Below are 18954 nucleotides of genomic sequence, written 5' to 3' on the forward strand. Positions count from 1 at the left end.
TTTGTGAGCTGGCCTCAAACGCGCAGGATTGCTTCAGGCCCTATTTTGGCTCCGGCGAGGCAGGCTGAGCCTTTTTTTAATTCTTATTCTTAATGGGAAATTAGAGTGATATGTGCCCGTCCAAACCCCTACAACTCTTCTCTCATTGGTTCCCCCTCTTCCCGTTCATCCTCCTCACAATTTGCAAAAGGTGTGAAACAGAAGTTTAAATGTGCTGATTCTCCAAGTGGGGAGCTTCTAAGTAACGTGGCTGGAATGGTGAACAGGAGCACCAGGAGAGGATAAATGAGGTGCATTTTAGACACATCTCCCGATCACATGGTGTACAGTCCTCTGGGTTTTCCATGCATGTTTTAGCTGTAGGAAGATCCCTTGAACCTGCAGATTTGGGACCCATTGAATGGGTACCAGGTAGTATTACTTTAAAGGGTGTGCATTTCCTCACCCAACCTCACATTTCTCTTAGCGCAAACAGTTTCCAGCCTTATGTCTCATCCTGCTGTGGGTCTAGATGTGTTCAATCCATGTTGCATCACCGTCCCTGAGGAAAAGTTGTAAGAGGTTTTCTCTGTCTCTCTGTCGTTTATTTTTTTCAATTTATTACTATATTGGTTACAGCTGATTTTCAAAGCTCTGTTTCTTGCTGCTGTACATCCACTTGATTCACGTACAGAGAGACATCAATAAATTCTTTTTCAGATTCTTACCAGTCGTATATATTCTTTTCCAGTGACTTGAGTGTGCTGAGTGCAGTTCTTTTAGCTACCGTGTAGGCCTTGTTGATTATCAGTTTGGTATTTGGAATGGTATCTTTGCTAATTTCAACCTCCTGGATGATGCCTCACCCCTCCCCACCTTTCCCGTTTAGCAGCCTTATGCGTGTTTTCTACATATTTGACTATGTTTTTGTTTTGTAATTTATTTCATGTGTAGCCATTTTGGATTCCACCTTTAAGTGATATCTTATGATATGTGTCTTCTTCTTTTTGAATTCTGTCACTTAGAATGATCATACGTAACTCCTCCGGAGTTGTTACAGCTGGCCATATTTCATTGATTTCCAGGCTGAATAATATTCCACTCTACCTAAGTACCACATCTCTATCCATTTTTTCCCTCCAGAGACATTTAAGTTATATCCTAGTCGAGGATCTTTTAAACAGAGAGGGGGTAAACATTGGGGTGCCTGTGTCCTCTCGATTTTTGTTTTTCCCAAGATATACGCCCATGAGTGCAAGTGCCCTATGCTCTGTAGCTCATTGTTTAGATGCTTTAGTAAACACAATACACTTCTCCAGAATGGCCGTTGGCAATATACATTTCCACTATAAGTCTCACAGGGCTCCCTCTTCTCCTTGCCCTGTCCTGCATTTCTGTTGTTTACGCTTTATGAGGATGGCTCTTCTGACTGATGCGAAGTGATGTCTTTTGTAGTATTGACTTCCAGTGCCCACCTGTTTGGTTGGCTAAAAAGGTGTACGCTCTTTTCTTGAATATATACACAAAAAAAACGCATACACCCTTTTTGGCCAACTGCAATGTTGGCAATGTTCAGCTCCTTTTCTTGTGCTTAACGGCGAGTCCTTTCTACCTCCTCAAATCCCTTTCCTGCCATTCTCCCTTGCTTACAAGTCCTTTTCTCTGACTTTCCTCAAGACATTTTTCAGTGATGGATATTTTCAACTCTGCAGTTTTGTGAATTTTACTGCCCCTGAGTTCTATTGTTCAACTTGTGTTTATGGGAACTGGCCACAAAGCAGCGGGATTTCCTCAAGCCCTATACTGTTTCCATGGGCAACCCTAGCCTTTGGTCAATTCGTCTTCCTGATTGGAAATTAGAGTGACATGTGCCTGTCTGAACACGTAGGACTTGTCTCTCATTGTTCCTCATCCTTCCGCTTCATCCTCTGGACAAATTCCAAACTGTACGCAACAGGATGTTGACAGTGCTGACATCTCCAAGTGGGGAGACTGTTAGTAAAGACGCTGGAGGGGTGAACCCGAGCACCAGGAGATGAGGAGATGAGATGCCTTTTCCAAACTCTTCCCGATCAGACGGTATACCATCCTCTGGGTGTGACAGACATGTTTTAGCAGTAGGAAGAGTCCCATTCATGTAAGGAGAACACCAGGGCTTTTTCAAAATCAGTGTCTCCCCGAAACCCAAACTGGGGAATTTTTTAAGCTACGGCTACACATATGTTCATTAAGGGCCTTGGGAAGTAGGCAGAGTCCAAACTTCAGATGATTGAAGTCTTCAGGGTCAGAAGCACTCACCACCAGCTTCCCTTAGGTTACACTTTAACTGTCATTGATAGATGATGTCAATAAAAATATCTATTCTTTTTCAGATTATTTCCCCTTATAGGTTATTGCAAAATGTTGAGTGTAGTTCCCTGTGCTATACAGTAGTTCCTTGTTGATGATCTATTTTATACATAGCAGTGTGTATGTGTTAATCCCAAACTGTTAATTTATCCCTCCTCCCACCTTTCCCCTTTGGTAATAATAAATTATAAGATTTTATACTTCTCAGAAATGGGGGAGCTGAAAGAGAGGTATCATTTTCAATGGAAAAGCATTTAAAACAAGATTGAAGGTTTAACCAAGATTATTAGATGTACATCCTTGGAAAGAAATCACTTCATTTCTCTAATATTGAGCTGACAAATAAGACAAACCTTTTCACTGAACTTGCTTATAATAAAGTGATGGAAATATCCAATGGAAGTGTTAGAAACATCTTATTTTACCCGAGCCTTATACACTGTTCTATGTTAACTACACTTTGGCTCACACATCTGTTCATTGAGGTTACAATAGTCTCAATTTCTGTTACTGATCCTCCAGAGTGGACCCCAACAAGTGTCCCCCTGCCCAGTGTCATTGGGGCCAACAGATCGAGACTGAGTTTGGTTCACAAGCAAAGGAAACTTTATATTTTGATCAGAGAATGGAGAGGTGAGAGCATGTACTACCCCGTGGGCTGTGGGCTGGGCTGCTGTGTAGAGATCCTGTCAGAGTCAGTGGGAGGGAGGGGGCGGAGCTCTCGAGGGCCGGGTTGGCTGTAGCTCAGGCTCTATATCGCGGAGTCTGCACTGGGCCCCAGGAGCTGAGGTGTCGACCCAGCCATTCTGCACTAGGAAATCTGGTCTGAAGTGCCGGGTGTGGAACCTCTGCATGCGGGACCCTAGGAGCACGTGAAATTAGACAAAGCACAAAGGATAAAAAAGGTTAGACTTGACTTTATTGCCCAGATTCTATTTTTATCTCCCAGGGATTTTTAATGGGCTTTGCTGGGGACAAACCCCCCCTCTGCCTTTTGTCCCGTTCCTCATTCTTGGAGTGCTGAGGGTGCAGACCCTTCTTCTGTAACTGCTGAGTGCTGAGTTGGGAGCCCTCATACCCTGGGGCGAGGGTCAGAGCTTCTCCCCAGCAGCCTCCAGGTGACGTTGATTGTCCCCAGGCCCCCTGCCTCCCTGCTCGTCCACCTGAGCAGCAGCATTGGAAGTGTTATAGATTCTAATGACCTTTAAGGGTCCAGGAAAGAGATGTGCAGAGACGCTGTGGGGGCCGGTTTCACCCCGCCCCACATTTGTTCGGCCACCTTAGGCCGACCGTTTCTGCCAGCCTAGATGCTCTGACCAGTAGTCTGCGCTTTCTTCAATTAGGCCCCTGAATTAACGTACAAACAGCACCAGGTGTCAGAGCCCTGCCCGCTCAACTCCCAGACAGTCCAGGGTCAGTGGTGATCAAGGACCATGATGGCCACTGAGTCAACAGCCTTTTGAAGTAAACAAGAGTCCAGCCGGTCTTACTGGCCACCATCATCACGGTGTCTGTAGGCTTTTCTATGGTGACACTGTGATATACGGTTCCCCCGCCAAGATTATTAGCTCCCCTCTGGGTGCAGTAAGTCCGGCAAGCAGTAGTCTACTCTTTTGGGACACACTCTTGTTGTTTTATGAGAGAAACTCCAGGTCAAGTGATGTTCACACGAGTCGTCATGGTGCCCTGTTGCCCCCGGTTATCTCTCTGGATGTTGGAGTTGGAGGGCCTCCTCACTCGAGGTCGGTGTGCCCACGGAGCGAACCCTGCAACTTCAGGGCATGGTTGGTGGTTAGGATCACCACGTGGGGTCCTTTTCCCTTAGGAGGGAGGTGGCCTTTTGGGCTGCTGATTTCCAGGGTTTTAGATACCGCCAGTATCTTGGCCAGATGTGGCAGTGGGCCAAGCCCCTTGGTGACCATAGTTTATCCTACCTGGATGGCATTCTTGCATTGTTCCATTTCAAGTGGTCCCAGGTTTTGCACTAATTCTCCAATGGCGATTCACCTTTCACCGGGAATGTAAAGGTCAAAGGGTTTAGCTAAATTAGGGAGTTCCAGGGCAAGGGTCTGAATTGACTGCTCTTTCCATTCTTGAAAGGCCACTTCTGGATTCTATTCAAAAGGATCATCATCTTTTCCTTTCAGTGTTTCATATAGAGGCCCAGCTAGTAGACTGTAGTTAGGGATCCAGAAGCAGCAAACCCTGGCCTCCCCAGGAACCCCTAAGCTGTCTTCTAGTTTTAGAAAGGGGTAAGGCTGAAAATGGTTTCTTCCCTTTCCTGGGATGGACTTCTCCAACCTTCTGTGAGAATGAAGCCCAGGCAGGTCACGGCAGTCTGTGATATTTGAGCTTTTTCTTGGACAACTTCTATCCTTTATTGGCTTGGTAGTTCAGAGGCCTCCTTAGTAGGGCTGGCGATCAGAATGTCGTCTGCATATTGAAGGAGGGTTTCCTTTTCCAGAGGTAGAACTTTTAGGTCTTTAGCTAAGCTTTCCCCAAAGATGGTGTGGGAATTTTTGCACCCTTGGGGCCAGACGGCCCGGAAGTATTGTTTTAGTTGTATGTTGAGTCCTGCCACTCACAAGCCAAAATTTCTTGTGACTCTGGGACTAATGGAATACAAAAGAAGGCATCATTGAAGACTAATACAGAATACCATGTCCTGGTGGTTGGTAGAATGACCAGCAGGGTGTAGGAATTAGGAGCAACTGGAGGTATATCCTCGGTGGCTTCACTGACTGTCCTGACATCCTTTACCAGGTCCCCAGCAGCCCATGGGGCTCTCGTGGTCAGACCAATCCCAGAATATGGAGCTCACCTGGGCAGGTACCCCACCCCCACCCCAGCCCACAGGGCTCTCGTGGTCAGGCCCCTCCCAGGATACAGAGCTACCCTTGCAGGTACCGTGGCAGGGCTGGGCACACAGGAACCGTGCACATAGCCCTCATTGCAGAGCACCCCCAGCTCACCTGTCGCTCAGAGCTGACACAGAGCACCTCAGAGCAGGACTTGAACTAACAAACAGCAGCTGCGACAGGTCTGTGACCCTGGGCATCACTCCGTGAGGCCTCCCTCCACCTGGTCTTCCAGAGACTTCCACTGCACCCGGGGCACCAGGCCTCTGTCTCCAACCACCACCCACCCCTCCTCTCCCTGACTCCTGGGTTCCTCTCATTAGGAGAGGGTTTTCTTGAAGTTGTCTCCCACTCATGGGCCAGATAAAATGATTAGAAAACAAGCCAAAGCTGCAGCCCCTTGTCTATCCTGACTCTCAGGAGCCCACACCTGTTCCTTGGACCTGGCCGGTTCAGCAAGTTCCATTTTCTGCAACTGTGAGCCCCTGAGGGGTGATGATTGGCTGACCTGGGCAGCCTTACCGTGCCGGCCAGCCCTCCCCAGGTGTGCCTGGGTTGAGATCACTATAAATACCACTCCAGGCAGCAAGAGCCCCTGCAGCCGTGCCTGACGCCATTTTCTCTGCCCTGTCAGCAGTCTCGGGGCTGGGCTGGTGGGAGGGAGTGAGAGGCCACGGCTTTGTGGGTGGCCCAGTGTGAGTGGGGCTCTGCTGGACTTTCTGCAGCAGTTGCCAGGCTGCCACCTGCTAAAGAAGAAGATGTGTCACCCATACCTGCTGCTGGAATTTCTCCCTGGGCAGAGGTGAGGAAGGAAAAAAGCAGTGGGGGCAGGGACAGGACGGGTATCTCAGGCAGGGAAATGGACATCTTCCAGAAGAGCACCCAGGGCCAGGACCATCCTGGCTGGCCTGCAGGCACCAAGTCGGCCGGCATGCTGTCACTCGTGTGGCTCTATGGCCCTCCCTCTAGGCTTTCAAGTCCTTGTATATATCAGGTGTTTTACCTGGGATGCGTGGGAATAGTTCAGCAGCAACTGGCCTGGGGCTCAGCTCACGTTTACTCACAGATGCCTCGGCACGGTGCCCCAGCTTTGCAATGAGGACGCTTGTTGCGTGGGGGCTGCTGGCTGAATGGGAGACGATTCCCCACCACTGACCAACTTCAGAATTGTTTACAACTGGAGCAAGTGCCCTGATACGGTTTTCCTCTGTGGAACTGGTGGGTTCTGTGTTTTCTTTCTCTTTTTCGTTTTGGGTTCAAGGTAGATTTTATTCCTCTTTTTTGTATTTACAGATATAAGCATGGAAATAATTTATTCATATAAATACATGTATGTGAAGGGAATAATTGTTTTTTCTATTTTTAAATTTTATTTCTTTTTAATTTTGAATTTTATTTTATATTTTTATACAGCAGGTTCTTATTGGTTATCTATTTTATACATATAAATGTATACATGCCAATCCCAGTCTCTCAACTCCTCCCACCACCCCCCCCAACAGCTTTCCCCCCTTGTTGTCCATACGTTTGTTGTCTACATCTGTTGCTCTATTTATGCCTTGCAAAATGGTTAATCTGTACAGGTTTTCTAGGTTCCACATATATGCATGAATATACAAGATTTGTTTTTCTCTTTCTGACTTACTTCACTCTGTATGACAGTCTCTAGATGCATCGACGTCTCTACAAATGACCCAATTTCATTCCTTTTCGTGGCTTAGTAATATTCCATTTTATATATGTACCACGGCTTTATGCATTCGTCTGTCTGTGGGCATTTAGGTTGCTTCCATTACCTCGATATTGTAAATAGTGATGCAATGAACACTGCGGTGAATGTCTCTTTTTGATTTATGGTTTTGTCTGGGTATATGTCCAGTACTGGGATTGCTGTATCATATGGTAATTCTATTGTTAGTTTCTTAAGAAATTCCATATTGTTCTCCATAGTGACTGTATCAATTTATATTCCCAACAATAGTGGAAGAGGGTTCCTTTTCTCCACACCCTTTCCAGCATTTTTTGCTTGTAGATTTTCTATGATGCCTATTCTACCAGGTGTGAGGTGATACCTCATTGTTGAATCCATTTCGTTGAGCAAGGGGTAGGTCTTGTCTATTCCATATTTGGCTTATGGAACGGTATCTGTGCTAATTTCAAACTCTGGTTTAATGCAGCACCCCAACTCACCTTCCCCCTTAAGCAAGAATAAGTTAGTTTTCTAAACTTGAGACCCTGTTCTGTTTTGTAATTCAGTTCCTGTGTAGCCAAGTTCACATTCCGTGTATTAGTGATACCTTATGATGTTTCTTTTTCTGTGTGACTTATTTCAGTTAGAATCATCGTGCCTCAATCCACTCATTATGCTGCTACGGGCCTGATGACATAGATTTCATTGCTGAGTGATATTGCATTGTACGTAAGTACCACAACTTCTTTATCCATTTTTCACTTTCTGCGATATTGAACTTGTACCGTAAACCAGGTTCTTGTAAACAGAGCCGTCCCAACCTTTGGGGTGGCTGTGTCTTTTTGATTTTAATTTCCCTAAGCTATAGGACCATAAGTGGAAGTGCCCTAGGCTCTGTTGCTTTGCTTTTTAGATGTTTCAGGAAACACCATACACTTCTCCCGAGTGGCTGTTGGCAATTGACATCCCGCCCATCAGCATAACAAGGCTCCCAGTTCTCCATGGCCTGTCCTGCCTTTCTGGATTTTACACTTTTTTCAGATGGCCCTTTTGACCGGGGGGAAGTGAGACTTCATTGTAGTGCAGATTTCCTTTGCAAGCTTGCTTGGTTGGCCAAAAAGGGCGTATGCGTTTTTTCCTGAATATATTCAGGAAAAAACGCATACGCCCTTTTTGGCCAAGTGCATCATTGTGGACGTTCTGCCTCTTTTCCTATGCTTTAAATGCAATTCCAGTCTACCTCCTGAAATCGGTTTCCTGCAATTCTGCCCCGCTTTCAAGTCCTCTTGGCAGCCTTACTTCAGTATATTTTTGGACGATAGCTGTCATTTATAACTCTGCAGGTTTGTGAATTACAGTGCCCCTGAGCTCCTTTCTTCAACTCGCTTTCTCGTGAGCTGGCCGCAACACCGCAGGATGGCTTCAGGCCCTAATCTGGTTCCGGCACGGCACGCTGAGCCTTTGGTTAATTCCTCTTCCTGGTGGGAAATGAGAGTTAAATTTGCCCGTCCAGACACCTCCAGCTGGTCTGTCAATGGTTCTCCCTATTACTGTTCATCTTCCACAGAAATTGCAAACTGGGCCAAACAGGAGGTTAAAGGCACTGACTCTCCAAGTCGGGAGAGTGTTAGTAAAGCGTCTGGCATGTTGCACCCGAGTACCAGGGAACGAAAAGTGAGACACATTTGAACATGTTTCTCGATCACATGGTGGATCATACTCTGGGTTCCACATGCATGTTTTAGCTGAAGGAAGTGTCCCTTAAACCTGGAGAGTTGAGACCCATGGAATGGGTACCATGCAATATGACTTCAAAGGTCTTCATTTGCTCACCGAACCTCACCAATATTATGAGCCCCAAGTGTCCAGCCTTATGTGTCACCCAGCTCTGGGTGTAGATGTGGTAAATGCAGGTTGCATCAGAAGCCTTGAATGAATTACTTAAGTATTTCTCTCTATTTCACTGTCATTGTGTTTTGTTTAAGAAATTTATTTTTATTATGGGATTTACCTGATTTTCACTGCTTTAATGCCGCTGTACACACTCTTGATTCTCTTACAGAGATATATAAATCCATAGGTTTTATGATTCTTACTAGTCAGGTATATTCCTAGGCGTTGAATATGGGGTGTTGAGTCCATTTCGTTGAGCAAGGAGTAGCTCTTGTCTATTCCATATTTGGCTTAAGGAACTTTATCTGTGCTCATTTCAATCTCTGGTTTTATGCAGCACCCCAACTCACCTTTCCCCTTAAGCAAGCATAAGTTGGTTTTCTAAATTTGAGACCCTGTTCTGTTTTGGAATTCAGTTCCTGTGTAGCCAAGTTTACATTCCGTGTATTAGTGATACCTTATGATGTTTCTTTTTCTGTGTGACTTATTTCAGTTAGATTCATCGTACTTAGTCCACTCATTATGCTGCTACGGGCCTGATGACATAGATTTCATTGCTGAGTGATATTGCATTGTACATAAGTACCACAACTTCTTTATCCATTTTTCACTTTCTGTGATATTGAACTTGTACCGTATATGAGGTTCTTGTAAACAGAGCCATCCCAAACTTTGGGGTGGCTGTGTCTTTTTGATTTTAATTGCCCTAAACTATAGTACCATAAGTGGAAGTGCCCTAGGCTCTGTTGCTTTGTTTTTTAGATGTTTCAGGAAACACCAAACACTTCTCCAGAGTGGCTGTTGGCAATTTACATCCCGCCCATCAGCATAACAAGGCTCCCAGTTCTCTATGGCCTGTCATGCCTTTATGGATTTTACACTTTTTTCAGATGGCCCTTTTGACCAGGGGGAATTGAGACTTCATTGTAGTGCAGATTTCCTTTGCAAGCTTGCTTGGTTGGCCAAAAAGGGCGTATGCGTTTTTTCCTGAATATATTCAGGAGAAAACGCATACGCCCTTTTTGGGCAAGTCAGGTTTTTGAATTGCAGTGGCCCTTAGCTCCATTTTTCAGCTCTTAGTTTTGTGATCTTGCCCCATAACCACAGGATTCCTTGAAGCCCTATTCTTCTTCTGGGGCACCTTGCTGTGCCTTTGGTTCATTCTTCTTACTGATGTGAAATTAGAGTGACATGTGCCCATTGAAACCGCTACAGCTAGTTTCTCACTGGTTCCCCCTATTCCCATTCATCCTCCGCACTAACTGAAGACTGTGCGATACCAGAACTTAAAGGCATTGACTCTCCATGTGGGGATGTTGTTAGTAAAGCGGCTGGAATGTCGATCCGGAGCCCCAGGAGAGGAAAAATGTGGTGCGTTTTAGAAACCTTTCCCGATCATATGGTATACCAGTCGCTGGGTTTCCCAAGCATGGTTTAGCTGTAGGAAGATTCCCTTCAACCTGGAGTGTTGGGACCCTTGGAATGAGTAGCATGAAGTATTGCATTAAACTTTCGGCAGTTGCTCACCGAAGCTCACCAATCCTCTCAGCCCCAAGTGTCCAGCCTTATGTCTTATCCAGCTGTGGGTTTATATGTGGTCAATCCAGGTTGCGTCACAGCCCCTGAGCGAATTTTGTAAGAATTTTTCTCTCTTTCATTGTTTCTGCGTTTTGTTTTTAAAATTTATTTCTATAATGGGGTTTAGCTCATTTTCACTGCTGTGTTTGTGCCGCTCTGCACACACTTGATTCCCTTATGGAGATATATCAATACATGGGTTTTAAGATTCTTATTACTCAGATATATTTCTCTGCGGTGTATAGGGTGTGTTGAGGCCAGTTCATTGAGCAAGGTGTAGATCTTGTCTAATACCTATTTGGTTTCTTGAACGGTATCTGTGCTAATTTCAAACTCTGGTTTTATGCATCACCCCACCTCTCCTTTCCCCTTAAGCTGACATAAGTGTGTTTTCTAAATGTGAGACACTGTTCTGTTCTGTAATTCATTTCTTGTGCAGGCATATTTACCCTCCCTCTATAAGTGATATCTTATGATATGTTTCTTTTTCTGTTTGACTTATTTCAAGTAGTATTATCGGACCTAAATCCACTCTTTATCCTTCTACTAGCCTTATTACATTGATTTCATGGTGAAGAGATATTCCATTGTACATAAGTACCACATCTTCTTTATCCATTGTTCTCTTTCCTGGGATATTTAAGGTGTACTGAAGTTGAGGTTCTTGTAAACAGAGTAGCCCTAAACTGTGGTGTGCTTGTGTCTTGTTGATTTTTAGACTTCCCTAGATATACTCCCATGATTGGAAGTGTCCTATGCTCTGTAGCTCTGTTTTTAGATGATTTAGGAACCACCATACACTTCTCCAGAGTGGCTCTCGGCAGTTCACACACTGCCCATCAGCGTATAAAGGCTCCCTGTTCTCCATGGCCTGTCCTGCATTTCTGGTTTTTACAATTTTTTAGGATGGCCCTTTTGACCGGTGGGAAATGAGACTTCTTTGTTGTGCACATTTGCATTGCTTGCTTGCTTCGTTGCCCATAAAGTGCGTATGCGTTTTTTCCTGGATATAATCAGGAAAAATCGCATATGCCCTTTTGGGCCAACTGCATCATTGTCGAAATTCTGCCGCTTTTCATGCGCGTTAAAGACGAGTCCAATCTATCTCTTGAAATCTGTTTCTTGCAATTCTGTCTTGCATTCAGATCCTCTTCTTTGCCTTACCTCAACATATTTTTGGACGTTAGTTTTCATTTATAACTCTGCAGGTTTGTGAATTGCAGTGACCCTGAGCTCCATGTTTTAAGTTGCTCTTTTGTGAGCTGGCCTCAAACGCGCAGGATTGCTTCAGGCCCTATTTTGGCTCCGGCGAGGCAGGCTGAGCCTTTTTTTAATTCTTATTCTTAATGGGAAATTAGAGTGATATGTGCCCGTCCAAACCCCTACAACTCTTCTCTCATTGGTTCCCCCTCTTCCCGTTCATCCTCCTCACAATTTGCAAAAGGTGTGAAACAGAAGTTTAAATGTGCTGATTCTCCAAGTGGGGAGCTTCTAAGTAACGTGGCTGGAATGGTGAACAGGAGCACCAGGAGAGGATAAATGAGGTGCATTTTAGACACATCTCCCGATCACATGGTGTACAGTCCTCTGGGTTTTCCATGCATGTTTTAGCTGTAGGAAGATCCCTTGAACCTGCAGATTTGGGACCCATTGAATGGGTACCAGGTAGTATTACTTTAAAGGGTGTGCATTTCCTCACCCAACCTCACATTTCTCTTAGCGCAAACAGTTTCCAGCCTTATGTCTCATCCTGCTGTGGGTCTAGATGTGTTCAATCCATGTTGCATCACCGTCCCTGAGGAAAAGTTGTAAGAGGTTTTCTCTGTCTCTCTGTCGTTTATTTTTTTCAATTTATTACTATATTGGTTACAGCTGATTTTCAAAGCTCTGTTTCTTGCTGCTGTACATCCACTTGATTCACGTACAGAGAGACATCAATAAATTCTTTTTCAGATTCTTACCAGTCGTATATATTCTTTTCCAGTGACTTGAGTGTGCTGAGTGCAGTTCTTTTAGCTACCGTGTAGGCCTTGTTGATTATCAGTTTGGTATTTGGAATGGTATCTTTGCTAATTTCAACCTCCTGGATGATGCCTCACCCCTCCCCACCTTTCCCGTTTAGCAGCCTTATGCGTGTTTTCTACATATTTGACTATGTTTTTGTTTTGTAATTTATTTCATGTGTAGCCATTTTGGATTCCACCTTTAAGTGATATCTTATGATATGTGTCTTCTTCTTTTTGAATTCTGTCACTTAGAATGATCATACGTAACTCCTCCGGAGTTGTTACAGCTGGCCATATTTCATTGATTTCCAGGCTGAATAATATTCCACTCTACCTAAGTACCACATCTCTATCCATTTTTTCCCTCCAGAGACATTTAAGTTATATCCTAGTCGAGGATCTTTTAAACAGAGAGGGGGTAAACATTGGGGTGCCTGTGTCCTCTCGATTTTTGTTTTTCCCAAGATATACGCCCATGAGTGCAAGTGCCCTATGCTCTGTAGCTCATTGTTTAGATGCTTTAGTAAACACAATACACTTCTCCAGAATGGCCGTTGGCAATATACATTTCCACTATAAGTCTCACAGGGCTCCCTCTTCTCCTTGCCCTGTCCTGCATTTCTGTTGTTTACGCTTTATGAGGATGGCTCTTCTGACTGATGCGAAGTGATGTCTTTTGTAGTATTGACTTCCAGTGCCCACCTGTTTGGTTGGCTAAAAAGGTGTACGCTCTTTTCTTGAATATATACACAAAAAAAACGCATACACCCTTTTTGGCCAACTGCAATGTTGGCAATGTTCAGCTCCTTTTCTTGTGCTTAACGGCGAGTCCTTTCTACCTCCTCAAATCCCTTTCCTGCCATTCTCCCTTGCTTACAAGTCCTTTTCTCTGACTTTCCTCAAGACATTTTTCAGTGATGGATATTTTCAACTCTGCAGTTTTGTGAATTTTACTGCCCCTGAGTTCTATTGTTCAACTTGTGTTTATGGGAACTGGCCACAAAGCAGCGGGATTTCCTCAAGCCCTATACTGTTTCCATGGGCAACCCTAGCCTTTGGTCAATTCGTCTTCCTGATTGGAAATTAGAGTGACATGTGCCTGTCTGAACACGTAGGACTTGTCTCTCATTGTTCCTCATCCTTCCGCTTCATCCTCTGGACAAATTCCAAACTGTACGCAACAGGATGTTGACAGTGCTGACATCTCCAAGTGGGGAGACTGTTAGTAAAGACGCTGGAGGGGTGAACCCGAGCACCAGGAGATGAGGAGATGAGATGCCTTTTCCAAACTCTTCCCGATCAGACGGTATACCATCCTCTGGGTGTGACAGACATGTTTTAGCAGTAGGAAGAGTCCCATTCATGTAAGGAGAACACCAGGGCTTTTTCAAAATCAGTGTCTCCCCGAAACCCAAACTGGGGAATTTTTTAAGCTACGGCTACACATATGTTCATTAAGGGCCTTGGGAAGTAGGCAGAGTCCAAACTTCAGATGATTGAAGTCTTCAGGGTCAGAAGCACTCACCACCAGCTTCCCTTAGGTTACACTTTAACTGTCATTGATAGATGATGTCAATAAAAATATCTATTCTTTTTCAGATTATTTCCCCTTATAGGTTATTGCAAAATGTTGAGTGTAGTTCCCTGTGCTATACAGTAGTTCCTTGTTGATGATCTATTTTATACATAGCAGTGTGTATGTGTTAATCCCAAACTGTTAATTTATCCCTCCTCCCACCTTTCCCCTTTGGTAATAATAAATTATAAGATTTTATACTTCTCAGAAATGGGGGAGCTGAAAGAGAGGTATCATTTTCAATGGAAAAGCATTTAAAACAAGATTGAAGGTTTAACCAAGATTATTAGATGTACATCCTTGGAAAGAAATCACTTCATTTCTCTAATATTGAGCTGACAAATAAGACAAACCTTTTCACTGAACTTGCTTATAATAAAGTGATGGAAATATCCAATGGAAGTGTTAGAAACATCTTATTTTACCCGAGCCTTATACACTGTTCTATGTTAACTACACTTTGGCTCACACATCTGTTCATTGAGGTTACAATAGTCTCAATTTCTGTTACTGATCCTCCAGAGTGGACCCCAACAAGTGTCCCCCTGCCCAGTGTCATTGGGGCCAACAGATCGAGACTGAGTTTGGTTCACAAGCAAAGGAAACTTTATATTTTGATCAGAGAATGGAGAGGTGAGAGCATGTACTACCCCGTGGGCTGTGGGCTGGGCTGCTGTGTAGAGATCCTGTCAGAGTCAGTGGGAGGGAGGGGGCGGAGCTCTCGAGGGCCGGGTTGGCTGTAGCTCAGGCTCTATATCGCGGAGTCTGCACTGGGCCCCAGGAGCTGAGGTGTCGACCCAGCCATTCTGCACTAGGAAATCTGGTCTGAAGTGCCGGGTGTGGAACCTCTGCATGCGGGACCCTAGGAGCACGTGAAATTAGACAAAGCACAAAGGATAAAAAAGGTTAGACTTGACTTTATTGCCCAGATTCTATTTTTATCTCCCAGGGATTTTTAATGGGCTTTGCTGGGGACAAACCCCCCCTCTGCCTTTTGCTGTATCATATGGTAATTCTATTGTTAGTTTCTTAAGAAATTCCATATTGTTCTCCATAGTGACTGTATCAATTTATATTCCCAACAATAGTGGAAGAGGGTTCCTTTTCTCCACACCCTTTCCAGCATTTTTTGCTTGTAGATTTTCTATGATGCCTATTCTACCAGGTGTGAGGTGATACCTCATTGTTGAATCCATTTCGTTGAGCAAGGGGTAGGTATTGTCTATTCCATATTTGGCTTATGGAACGGTATCTGTGCTAATTTCAAACTCTGGTTTAATGCAGCACCCCAACTCACCTTCCCCATTAAGCAAGCATAAGTTAGTTTTCTAAACTTGAGACCCTGTTCTGTTTTGTAATTCAGTTCATGTGTAGCCAAGTTCCATTCCGTGTATTAGTGATACCTTATGATGTTTCTTTTTCTGTGTGACTTACTTCAGTTAGAATCATCGTGCCTCAATCCACTCATTATGCTGGTACGGGCCTGGTGACATAGATTTCATTGCTGAGTGGTATTCTGTTGTACATAAGTACCGCAACTTCTTTATCCATTATTTGCTCTCTGGGATATTTAACTTGTGCCGTAGAAGAGATTCCAGTAAAAAGAACCGTCCCAACCTTTGGGGTGGCTGTGTCTTTTTGATTTTAAATTAACTAAGCTATAGGACCATAAGTGGAAGTGCCCTAGGCTCTGTTGCTTTGTTTTTTAGATGTTTCAGGAAACACCATACACTTCTCCAGAGTGGCTGTTGGCAATTTACATACCGCCCATAAGCATAACAAGGCTCCCAGTTACCCATGGCCTGTCCTGCCTTTCTGGATTTTACACTTTTTTCAGATGGCCCTTTTGACCGGGGGGAAGTGAGACTTCATTGTAGTGCAGATTTCCTTTGCAAGCTTGCTTGGTTGGCCAAAAAGGGCGTATGCGTTTTTTCCTCAATATATTCAGGAAAAAACGCATACGCCCTTTTTGGCCAAGTGCATCATTGTGGACGTTCTGCCTCTTTTCCTATGCTTTAAATGCAATTCCAGTCTACCTCCTGAAATCGGTTTCCTGCAATTCTGCCCCGCTTTCAAGTCCTCTTGGCAGCCTTACTTCAGTATATTTTTGGACGATAGCTGTCATTTATAACTCTGCAGGTTTGTGAATTACAGTGCCCCTGAGCTCCTTTCTTCAACTCGCTTTCTCGTGAGCTGGCCGCAACACCGCAGGATGGCTTCAGGCCCTAATCTGGTTCCGGCACGGCACGCTGAGCCTTTGGTTAATTCCTCTTCCTGGTGGGCAATGAGAGTTAAATTTGCCCGTCCAGACACCTCCAGCTAGTCTCTCATTGGTTCTCCCTATTCCTGTTCATCTTCCGCAGAAATTGCAAACTGGGCCAAACAGGAGGTTAAAGGCACTGACTCTCCAAGTCGGGAGAGTGTTAGTAAAGCGTCTGGAATGTTGCACCCGAGTACCAGGGGACGAAAACTGACACATATTGGAACACGTCTCCTGATCACACGGTTGATCATACTCTGGGTTCCACGTGCATGTTTTAGCTGAAGGAAGAATACCTTAAACCTGGAGAGTTGAGACCCGTGGAATGGGTACCATGCAATATGACTTCAAAGGGTCTTCATTTGCTCACCGAACTTCTCCAATCCTATCACTGCTGCGTTTATGCCCCTGTACACACGCTTGATTCTCTTTCGGAGACATAGCAATCCATAGGTTTTAATATACTTCCTAGGCAGGTACACTCTTAGGCATTTAATATGGGGTGTTGAGTCCATTTCGTTGAGCAAGGAGTAGCTCTTGTCTATTCCATATTTGGCTTAAGGAACTTTATCTGTGCTCATTTCAATCTCTGGTTTTATGCAGCACCCCAACTCACCTTTCCCCTTAAGCAAGCATAAGTTGGTTTTCAAAATTTGAGACCCTGTTCTGTTTTGGAATTCAGTTCCTGTGTAGCCAAGTTTACATTCTGTGTATTAGTGATATCCTATGATGTTTCTATTTCTGTGTGACTTATTTCAGTTAGAATCATCATACCTGAATCCACTCATTATGCTGCTACGGGCCTGATGACATAGATTTCATTGCTGAGTGATATTGCATTGTACGTAAGTACCACAACTTCTTTATCCATTTTTCACTTTCTGTGATATTGAACTTGTACCGTAAACCAGGTTCTTGTAAACAGAGCCGTCCCAACTTTTGGGGTGGCTGTGTCTTTTTTATTTTAATTTCCCTAAGCTATAGGACAATAATTGGAAGTGCCCTAGGCTCCGTTGCTTTGTTTTTTATATGTTTCAGGAAACACCATACACTTCTCCCGAGTGGCTGTTTGCAATTTACATCCCGCCCATCAGCATAATAAGGCTCCCAGTTCTCCATGGCCTGTCCTGCCTTTCTGGATTTTACACTTTTTTCAGATGGCCCTTTTGACCGCGGGGAAGTGAGACTTCACTGTAGTGCAGATTTCCTTTGCAAGCTTGCTTGGTTGGCCAAAAAGTGCGTATGCGTTTTTTCCTGAATATATTCAGGAAAAAACGCATACGCCCTTTTTGGCCAAGTGCATCATTGTGGACGTTCTGCCTCTTTTCCTATGCTTTAAATGCAATTCCAGTCTACCTCCTGAAATCGGTTTCCTGCAATTCTGCCCCGCTTTCAAGTCCTCTTGGCAGCCTTACTTCAGTATATTTTTGGACGATAGCTGTCATTTATAACTCTGCAGGTTTGTGAATTACAGTGCCCCTGAGCTCCTTTCTTCAACTCGCTTTCTCGTGAGCTGGCCGCAACACCGCAGGATGGCTTCAGGCCCTAATCTGGTTCCGGCACGGCACGCTGAGCCTTTGGTTAATTCCTCTTCCTGGTGCGAAATGAGAGTTAAATTTGCCCGTCCAGACACCTCCAGCTAGTCTCTCATTGGTTCTCCCTATTCCTGTTCATCTTCCGCAGAAATTGCAAACTGGGCCAAACAGGAGGTTAAAGGCACTGACTCTCCAAGTCGGGAGAGTGTTAGTAAAGCGTCTGGAATGTTGCACCCGAGTACCAGGGGACGAAAACTGAGACATATTGGAACACGTCTCCCTATCACACGGTTGATCATACTCTGGGTTCCACATGCATGTTTTAGCTGAAGGAAGAATACCTTAAACCTGGAGAGTTGAGACCCGTGGAATGGGTACCATGCAATATGACTTCAAAGGGTCTTCATTTGCTCACCGAACCTCTCCAGTCCTATCACTGCTGCGTTTATGCCCCTGTACACACGCTTGATTCTCTTTCGGAGACATAGCAATCCATAGGTTTTAAGATACTTCCTAGTCAGGTACATTCTTAGGCGTTTAATATGGGGTGTTGAGTCCATTTCGTTGAGCAAGGAGTAGCTCTTGTCTATTCCATATTTGGCTTAAGGAACTTTATCTGTGCTCATTTCAATCTCTGGTTTTATGCAGCACCCCAACTCACCTTTCCCCTTAAGCAAGCATAAGTTGGGTTTCTAAATTTGAGACCCTGTTCTGTTTTGTAATTCAGTTCCTGTGTAGCCAAGTTTACATTCCGTGTATTAGTGATATCTTATGATGTTTCTTTTTCTGTGTGACTTATTTCAGTTAGAATCATCATACCTGAATCCACTCATTATGCTGCTACGGGCCTGATGACATAGATTTCATTGCTGAGTGATACTGCATTGTACGTAAGTACCACAACTTCTTTATCCATTTTTCACTTTCTGCGATATTGAACTTGCACCGTAAACCAGGTTCTTGTAAACAGAGCCGTCCCAACCTTTGGGGTGGCTGTGTCTTTTTGATTTTAATTTCCCTAAGCTATAGGACCATAAGTGGAAGTGCCCTAGGCTCTGTTGCTTTGTTTTTTAGATGTTTCAGGAAACACCATACACTTCTCCCGAGTGGCTGTTGGCAATTTACATCCCGCCCATCAGCATAACAAGGCTCCCTGTTCTCCATGGCCTGTCCTGCCTTTCTGGATTTTACACTTTTTTCAGATGGCCCTTTTGACCGGGGGGAAGTGAG

Source organism: Lagenorhynchus albirostris, chromosome 7 (genome assembly GCF_949774975.1).
Source record: "Lagenorhynchus albirostris chromosome 7, mLagAlb1.1, whole genome shotgun sequence".
Taxonomy (NCBI): domain Eukaryota; kingdom Metazoa; phylum Chordata; class Mammalia; order Artiodactyla; family Delphinidae; genus Lagenorhynchus; species Lagenorhynchus albirostris.